This window comes from Canis lupus, chromosome 34, assembly GCF_003254725.2.
Source record: "Canis lupus dingo isolate Sandy chromosome 34, ASM325472v2, whole genome shotgun sequence".
NCBI lineage: Eukaryota > Metazoa > Chordata > Mammalia > Carnivora > Canidae > Canis > Canis lupus.
This window is the reverse complement of record NC_064276.1, coordinates 4,286,447-4,295,353: the sequence shown is the minus strand read 5'-3', so window position 1 is coordinate 4,295,353 and position 8,907 is coordinate 4,286,447. Positions and strand designations below refer to the sequence as shown.

At 40.0% G+C, this 8,907-nt stretch overlaps 1 long non-coding RNA gene across 2 annotated transcripts; it reads right to left on the bottom strand.

Annotated features, from left to right (window-relative positions):
* Nucleotides 1-1,478: 1,478 nt before the first annotated feature.
* On the bottom strand, nt 1,479-8,526 carry LOC118353327 (uncharacterized). Of its 2 annotated transcripts, none has more exons than XR_007408287.1 (3): nt 6,286-8,526; nt 5,362-5,463; nt 1,479-4,625 (listed from the first exon to the last, which is right to left on the bottom strand). It is a non-coding gene; the product is annotated as an uncharacterized LOC118353327 (long non-coding RNA). The 2 variants fall into 2 exon arrangements; XR_007408286.1 differs by having other exon boundaries at nt 6,293-8,526.
* Nucleotides 8,527-8,907: the final 381 nt, after the last annotated feature.

Here is an 8,907-nt window from a genome sequence, read left to right as displayed (position 1 = left end):
AAGAACTCTTGGAGGTAAATAACTATTACAGATCTGTTCTCTTGAAAATCCAATATATGCAACATGTCCTTCCGGGCATTCGCTAACAGGGCTGCCCCAACCCACCAACCTTTTATTACACTGTCTGGAACGCTCCTAAAATATTTCATCAGAGATAGTGTAATATTGTATATTGCCAGCCCATTTAAATTACAACTCTAGAGGCATCAGTTGACCCAATAAAAAATAGAGAGCCCAGCAGTGGTTGATGGAGTTACAGTCAGGAAGCCAGCACTCCAGAAGGACTGCTATGAGGGTGTCTGCTATCTGGATCTCAATCACCAACCTGAACTGTGCATATCGGCATACCCAGTGGGCCTTCATTGGTAAAGGTAGTGACCTCTGGAACCTCCACGATGAATGTCAGAATTAGGCTTTCTTTGGCAAAATTAAAGGTCTCCAAGATATGTGCACCAGTGAAAATATTTCAGAACTATCCCCACTCTTATACAGAATATACGAATCCAGAGTGGTCCATTGTTACCCCCCTCAGGAACAGGGCAAGGACTGGATCCCTCAGCATCTTGGGTGTAGCCACCAGAGTGGGGTGTTTCTGGCTGTCAGAAGTGACTATAAAGGTGGAGCCTGCCTCTGACCAGTCATTGTGTTGTCTTCTACTTATACTGAACACCTATGGCACAGGGAACTAAGACTTAATGGATCTTACAGAATAGATTAGGTCTCGGGTCTCTTACTAACAGGCATTCATCTAGTAAATACCCACACAAGATCAAGGAGCATCTAGGCTAAGACCCATGTTTGTGAGAGCCTGGTTTAAGAGAGGCTTAATTGGGGCTTTAAGGAATAGCTAACCTTCAGTCACCTTTAACTTTCTGAAGGCTACATTATCCACCCACCCCCACCATCAAAAAAAACCAAATTGACATTTGCAAACATGTCGATTATTATATATTATATTATATTATATTATTATTCCCCAAAACTGCCCAAAGCTGTTGGGACTCTCCAAGCCCTTTGATATTATTTGCCCTCCCTTCTCTAGCTATTGATCCAAATCTAGACTTCGCTTCAGCCCCTCTTTCTACAGAAAGTCTTCCTCACCTAACGTCTTACTTTACTCCCAGAAAACAAGGGCTAAAGAAATTATGCTGGACTCTTGTCATCTTGCCATGACCTGTTTGGAAATCCATTCCAGGTCTAAGCACTTCAAGCTGATCTTCTAAGTATTTTGAAGGCAAGGGCCTCATTTTCTACACTTGTTAATTATTTTGCATATACTTAAACAATGAACCCAATTACATGAATGCAGAAGTGCATGCCAAATACACCCAATGCTTCTGTGCCTACTGTGTGCATGATAACTTCAGGGCAAAGAAGGGAGACGGCTTGGTTCTGATCCCCAAGAAATGATCCAGAAAAAGCATGGACACAGGTTTTATTTTTTTTTAATTTTTATTTATTTATGATAGTCACAGAGAGAGAGAGAGAGGCAGAGACACAGGCAGAGGAAGAAGCAGGCTCCATGAACCAGGAGCCCGATGTGGGATTCGATCCTGGGTCTCCAGGATCGCGCCCTGGGCCAAAGGCAGGCGCCAAACCGCTGCGCCACCCAGGGATCCCTGGACACAGGTTTTAAAAAGACGAGTCAGTCTCTCTCTTTTATTGAAGTGTAGTTGAACACAGTGCTACCTTAGTTTCAGGTATACAACAGAGTGATTTGACAACTCTGTATGTTATGCTGTGCTCCCCATAAGTGTAGCTACCATCTGTCACCATACAATGCTATTAGAATATTGTTGACTATATTCCTTATGCTGTGCCTCTCATCCTTGTGACTGAAATCACTCCCTAACTGGAAGCCTGGATCTCCCACTCCCCTTCACCCATTTTTACCATCCCACCTATCCCCTCTCCTTTGACAACCAGCAGTTTGTTCCCTGTATTTATAGATATGTTTCTGCTTTTTTATTTGTTTGTGCATTTGTTTTCTTTTTCAGATTTCACATGAGTGAAATCATATGGCATTTGTCTTTCTTTGAAAAGACAGATTCCTTAGTGAGCCTTTGCATGTATTCATTTTACAATGAAAACATCTGCATTATTGAATTTCTGAAACATGAAAAAAGGTGACTACTTCCCCAGAAGGTGAAGGATGGTCTGAATTTTTCCTTCAGTTAATTCTTCAAAGGGAACAAATGTGTTTTCTAAAGATTTGCAATTGGTGGGTTCAAGTTAATAATCCATTACCATACATGTAACTTTAGACAAATTATTTAATTTCTTTGAGCCTATATGTATATACACATATATATCGTATATATGTATATATGTACATATATGTATGTATGATATATGTATATATCATATATGTGTATATACATATATAGGCTCAATATATTTATAATGAAAATACTGTTTATCTAAAAGGATCATTGTGAGGATTGAATAGTAAGGTGCTCTGTATATTCTAGAATGCTATATGAGTGTAAAGGCTTTGTTATTTTCAAGTATTCACTTCTTTTGACACCAAGATAGTCTTGAAAATACTCCTTTCAGTCAGAAAAGTTCATTGAACTTTCCCAAATAAACTATTAGAAACTTTAGATAAAAAGAAAAAGACCTTATTTTTAAAAATCCCTCCTTGAGTTAAAAATGCTGCATTTCAGAAAGACTTTTGTTTATTAAAATAGATAGTAAATACAGAATTTTTCACAGACTTGCTATCTTACATCTGAGGCTTTTTCATTTCTTTTTCAAAGGAGGGATAGAGGTAATCAATTAGAAGCAATACACAGTTTCTTTCTGTTAGCAGCCTGGGTAATTTGGGGAGTGCTAAGTTCTAAAGCAACATTGTTGACCTCAGCTACCTTCAAGCAGACCGACCTGGTCTCATTTTGTGTGTTAGGATGCAAACTGCACTTCCATCTCCAGAGCACGGAGAGGCGTTTGCTGTTTGTAACTGCAATAACTTTCTTGGAATGATAAAGCGGGCATGTATTACATCTTTGCCTACAGACAAGTTTTATAAGATCATGCATTCCCATTCTTGGGAGGGTACATTTTTTACTGAATTAACATTAGAAAGAAGTCATTTGACTTTATTAAGCATGTTTCTTCCACTTTAGTAGCCCAAGCAGCTCAAAATCTGCCAGGAAGATGATGAAAGCAAGGAAACAATTTATCTGAAGGGAAGGAAAGATAAAATCACTGGAAGCCTGCAGATTAAAGAATCCATTTTCTGTTTTAGATTGACATATAAACACAACAGTTGGAGACAAAATGTGGGTGAAGGACATATCTTCAATGTAATGCTTCAAATTTAAACTTTAATTAATTCTCTGAATTTTATAACAATGTATTTTATAATTACACAGGGACTTGCTTCAGAATTCCAAGTAGGACTGTTACCATTCAGTTGTCCTTGTGTTTCCAATGACTAAGTTTTGAACAATCAATACATATCTCATCATAGGTTAATTACATAGGCTAATTTTCCTATCCTAACAATTATTCATAATAATCTGATTTTTTAAATATTTATTTATTTATGAGAGAGAGAGAGAGAGACAGCATGAGCAGAAGGGGCAGAGGAAGAGAGACTCGCAAGCAGATTCCCCACTGAGTGCAGAGCCCAACACAAGGCTCGATGTCAGGACCCTGAGATCAGGACCTGAGCCAAAACCAAGAGTCCAACACTTAACAGACTATGCTACCCAGGAGCCCCTGATTTTTTTAAACTCTAAAACAACCACTTATAAAAAATATACATCCTCAACCTAAGTGTATCTGTATTAGTCAGGGTTCTCCAAAGGAACAGAATCAATAGGTTATATAGATATATAAGAGGGGATTATTTAGGATTTGACTCACGTGATACTGGAGGCTGAGAAGTCCCACAATCCACCAAGTGCAACTATAGACCGAAGAAAGCCAGTGGAGTCTGAAGCTTGAGAACCAGGAACCCCAGTACCAGAAGTAGAAGAAGGCAAACGTCTCAGATACAGGAGAGAGAGAGAAAACTCTCCCTTTCTCAACCATTTCCTTTTATTTGGGCTCCTGACAGATTGAGTGATCTGAGGGAGATCGTCACTCAGTTTACTGATTCAAATGCCAATCTCTTTCAGAAACAACTTCACAGACACACCCAGGAATCATGTTTTACCAACTCTCTAGGCATCCCTTAAGCCGGTCAAGTTGACACATAAAATTAACCATCATAATATCCCTTATTACCAATGGGAAAATGTGGGAATGGATTACCAAGTCAGACACTCACAGGGGAGTCTCTCATTTTGTGACACAATAATCTAATCTTATCCTCAGTTCTTGGCTCTGGGATAGGAGAGAATTCTTTAAGTGAGAGAAGCAAGGTAGAAACTGTATGTGTGTGTGGTTTTGACAACCCTCCTAAACTCAAGCTTAGGTTGCTGTTGATCGCCTCTGGAGACGAGAAAGAGCAAAGGGGCCCCTTCCACATGGCCTTGCCACCACCAGATGGCATGTCACCATGAAAGCGGGTTTCCAACACGATGCTGCCACACGCATGGATGTTTCTTGGGAAGCAGGCATGGACGCTGTTCCTGGAAGCTCAGCCACCGAGGCCCTCCTTGAGTACATTGTATGATCTGGACACAGAATTCCAATTAAGAGGCAGGAAACAAAATGCTACAGAGCACCAGACCAAGGGCAACACTCCAAAGGCACACACATATCCTGCTGGTCCTTCCAAACTCCTGCACCCCTGTCCAAGGAAGGGCAGAGTTTAGCCAATGCACACATTCCAATTATTGTAAGCATCACTTTTTTCCCTCAGTAAAAGTTATCTCCAAAAACCCTTCCCTAATTAACAAACCTCCAGTGCAGAGATTTGCAGATGAAATTGGGTGAAGATTTGGGGCAGAGAGAGCTGAACTGTGAATTCCTGTTTAGCATCTTTAGATGCTAACCATGCCACTGTTGGAGGACACGTTCCTCTTTAGGACCCTGTAAATGCTAACTAACCACCCGTAGGATAAACAGTGAAACTAACTGGCCCCACACGTAAATATTTCATACCGTTTGTGCCGAAGTGTTTTAAAGGAAAATTATAGGATGTACAACCAATGGAGGCATTCAGAGGGACAGGTGTGACCATTCTGGTAATTTCTCTATCCCGGTCCCTTTCACGTGGCTCTGAATTAGAGCACCAGGAGGGATTTTTTTCCTTTCGTAGAACAGTAAAATAGCTAAAGATGAAAAATTTAAATAAGCAGTAACCTTATAAAAGATAAAAACCAGAGTCTAAGTAAATAGTTATGAAAACAATGTGCATTATAAGTGCTTTTCTCTGAATGATGTTCTAGAAAAGATTCGCCTAATTACCTTATAACCACATAAGCTTCTATGCAAGCAACAGTTGAAGCTGAGATGTGTCCCTGGATGGAGCCCAGGTGGTCAGGACATCATGGGAAGGGAGTCCTCAGCCTGAAGTCCAATTCCAAAAACATCAGTGGATTTCGCTCTGCCTCAGTATCAAACACAGCACCACATCCAAGAAAACACAGCCCACCCCCAAGGTAGAATAAGGGGATTTACACAAAAGGAAGGTTATGTTTCATTGTGGATCAGTTATCACTTGATATATTTTTAAATTTTTTTAGATTACTTAGAGACATAGGCAGAGGGAGAAGCAGGATCCCCGCAGGGAGCCTGATGCAGGACTCGATCCCAGGACCCCAGGATCACGACCTGAGCTGAAGGCAGACGCTCAACCACTGAGCCAGCCAGGTGCCCAATCACTTGATATTTTAAGATACACTTCCTCAAGGGATTTTAACTTGCGTCAGAAAGAACAGCGCTGGCTGTGCTTAGCCTCAACAGAACTATTTATTTATCAGGGACAGACCCTGTTTGAGGAACATGTCTGTTAAGAACTCATTTCCTCTTGCCCCCAGGAGGGCATGATACTTTGACTCAAATTCATTGCTGTTTTGCTCTGTACCATTCACTCATTCATCAGATATTTACCAAGAGGACCACAAAGAAGGAGAGGACATGGGAGTAGGTCTCAGCAAGTCTGATTCTGAATTTGATTTTTTAAATCCGAACAAATGGCTGTGAAAGGTGGTGAATGACTCAGTACAAACAAACGTCACAGCCCAGAAATGATGCGGGAGCTGAAAGCAGAGACTGTGTGAGGAAAGTTTCTCCTTCCTCTCATGTAACCAGCACACTTCACCTCTGACAGCAAGTGTATGAGTTTTCCACACACCGAGCAATCTTCCAACACCGGCGGGGATGGCCTACCATTCACCTTGATTCTGATAGGGACAGCAGTTAGGGTAGACCCCGCAGGTTCCATGAGACAGCTTCAGATGTGAACTTCAGATGTGAATCATACATAAAGGGTCCCCCAGTTTTCCACAATCTCAGTCCAACTTGGCTACAAATCAGCGGTTCTCACATCCCCTCCATGAATTCAATCTTTTGCTAGAACAGCTTTCACAGTACTCAGGGAAACACTTACTTACGTTTTCCAGTTTATTACATAATAAATGATGTAATAAAGGATACAGACGACCAGCCATATGAAGACATACATAGGTCTGGGGGCATCCTGAATGCAGGAGTTTCCATCCCCTTAGAGCTGGGGTGTACTACCATTCTGGTACGCGTATGTGTTCACCACCCTGGAAGCTTCCAAAACCCCATATTATTGGGATTTTTACAGAGGCTCCATCTTGTAGGCATGACTGATTATGAATTTTATTTCCTGTGCCTCTCCCTTCGTAGACAATTAGAGAGAAAGGCTAAAAGTTCCAAGCTTCTAAATATGGCTTAATCTCTCTGGTGACCAGCCCCCCTCCAGGAGCCCACCAAGAGTAAATTCATTAGAATGAATCACCCAAGGATTTTCAAGGGTTTTAAAAGCTCAGTGTCAACCCTCTTATCACTCAGGAAATTATAAGGTCTTAGGTCTTATATAGGTCCTCTGTGCCAGGAACTGGGGGGTCAAAGACTAGATAGAACAAAAGATTCTTCTGGCACCTCTATTTACAAGGGTTTTAGGAGCTCTGTGTCAAGAACCGGGAGTAGGGATAGATAGATAGATAGATAGATAGATAGATAGATAGATAGATGATAGATAGATAGATAGATAGATAGATAGATAGATAGATGATAGATAGACCTTATTATTTCACAAAAACACTGAGAATTGAAATGGTCCTTAAAAATGCTTCTTGGAGAAGACAGTTCTGGTAGGACTTGAAGCTGGCACAGAATTTGTTTAGGCAGAAAGGAGAGTATCTGCCTGAATAAAGACAGGACACAAGTAAAGACACAGACACAGAAAAAGGCATTTGCTTATACGGAGAGCAATATGGTCAGAGATGAAAGTAGGGGCCAGGAAATAGTGAGAAAAAATTATCGACAATCTCCAGTCTGAACACAAAACATCTGGAATGTTAGGTGGAGTTTATACTTGGTCCTGTATGTAATGGGGACCAGTGAAAACTTTTTAAAAGGCAGTGTACATGATAAATGGGGTATTTTAGCAAATAAATTTTCCTGTGGTAGGAATGAATTGGATGGGAGAAAGACAGAAAGCTGGGCAATCATGGGAAAACAATTTCAATTATGCAAGCATGAAGTGATGCAGGTATAGACCACAGTGAGGCAGTGAGACTGGAAATCAAACTGTTCTATTCATTTTCTGGAGAATAAAAGAAAAGTACAACTAGCCTAAAAAAATAGCTTTGACAGGTGCCTCATATAATAGATTGTCCTTCACTGATTTCACCAGTGGTTGTTTTGTTGTTGTTGTTGTTGTTGTTTTGTTTTTTGTTTTCTTGTTTTTTTTTTTTTTTTTTTGCTTTAACTGACCACCAAATAATTGCACTGGCACCAGCCTATTTATCATCCTCCCAACTCCAACCCAGCAGACCTGAACTGAACGAAAGGATTTCAGAACTGGTGGACTCACAGGACTGCGAGATTTCATTCCTGCTACTCTTCTATTGCTCCCTAGGTCTCCCAGATATCACCAGCAATGTATACCAAGACATCACAGCCGACACCTGGGCTGCCCCCAACATAATTGAATAGCTCTTACATTTGGCATGTCATTGAATACCATGCTCTACTCTTTAGACTTACCAAGGATCTGTGAGGCTGCAAAATTTCTATTATGAATTTCTTAATCATAAGTTTATTATGTAACTGGATGCTACTTAGGCATATATGAACTAAGTGTAGCAACTGCTGTCCTACGGGTATGTACTAGACATTTACTGTCTGACATGTTACTGCTTGGCTGGCCAGAAACCAATACACGATGCTTTCTTATAAAATTGCAACTTCTGGTCTCTAACCCAACATGAAGGAGGAGCATGGAAGCCACCACTCCATTCCAACAACAAGTAAAGTAAAAAGCTGAACAAAAAAAAAAATCAACCACATTCAGTGCCATTAGACACACCTTAACTTTAAAAGAGTGGAAATTACACAGTGCTTTCTCTCAAACCACAATAGAACTAAACTAGAAGTCACTGATAGTTGGAAAATCTTCAAACATTTGGAGATGAGACAACACACTTCTAAATAGCCCATGGGTTAAAGAAGACATGGCAAGAGAAATTTTAAAGTATTTTGAAAATTAAAATACAACTTGTCAAAATCTGTGGGATTTAGTAAAAGCAGTGCTTAGAGGGAAATTTGTAGCATTGAAAGTATATATTCGAAAAGAAGAAAGACCTAAAATCGATCATCTAACCTTTCACTTTAGGAAAGCAAAAAAACAAAAAACAAAAAAAACAAAAAAAAAAACAAACAAAAAAATCCAAGTAAGCAAAAGAAATAATAAAAATTGGAGCAGAAATCAATAAAACTGAAAATTGGAAATCAATAAAAAAGGTAATGAAACCAAAA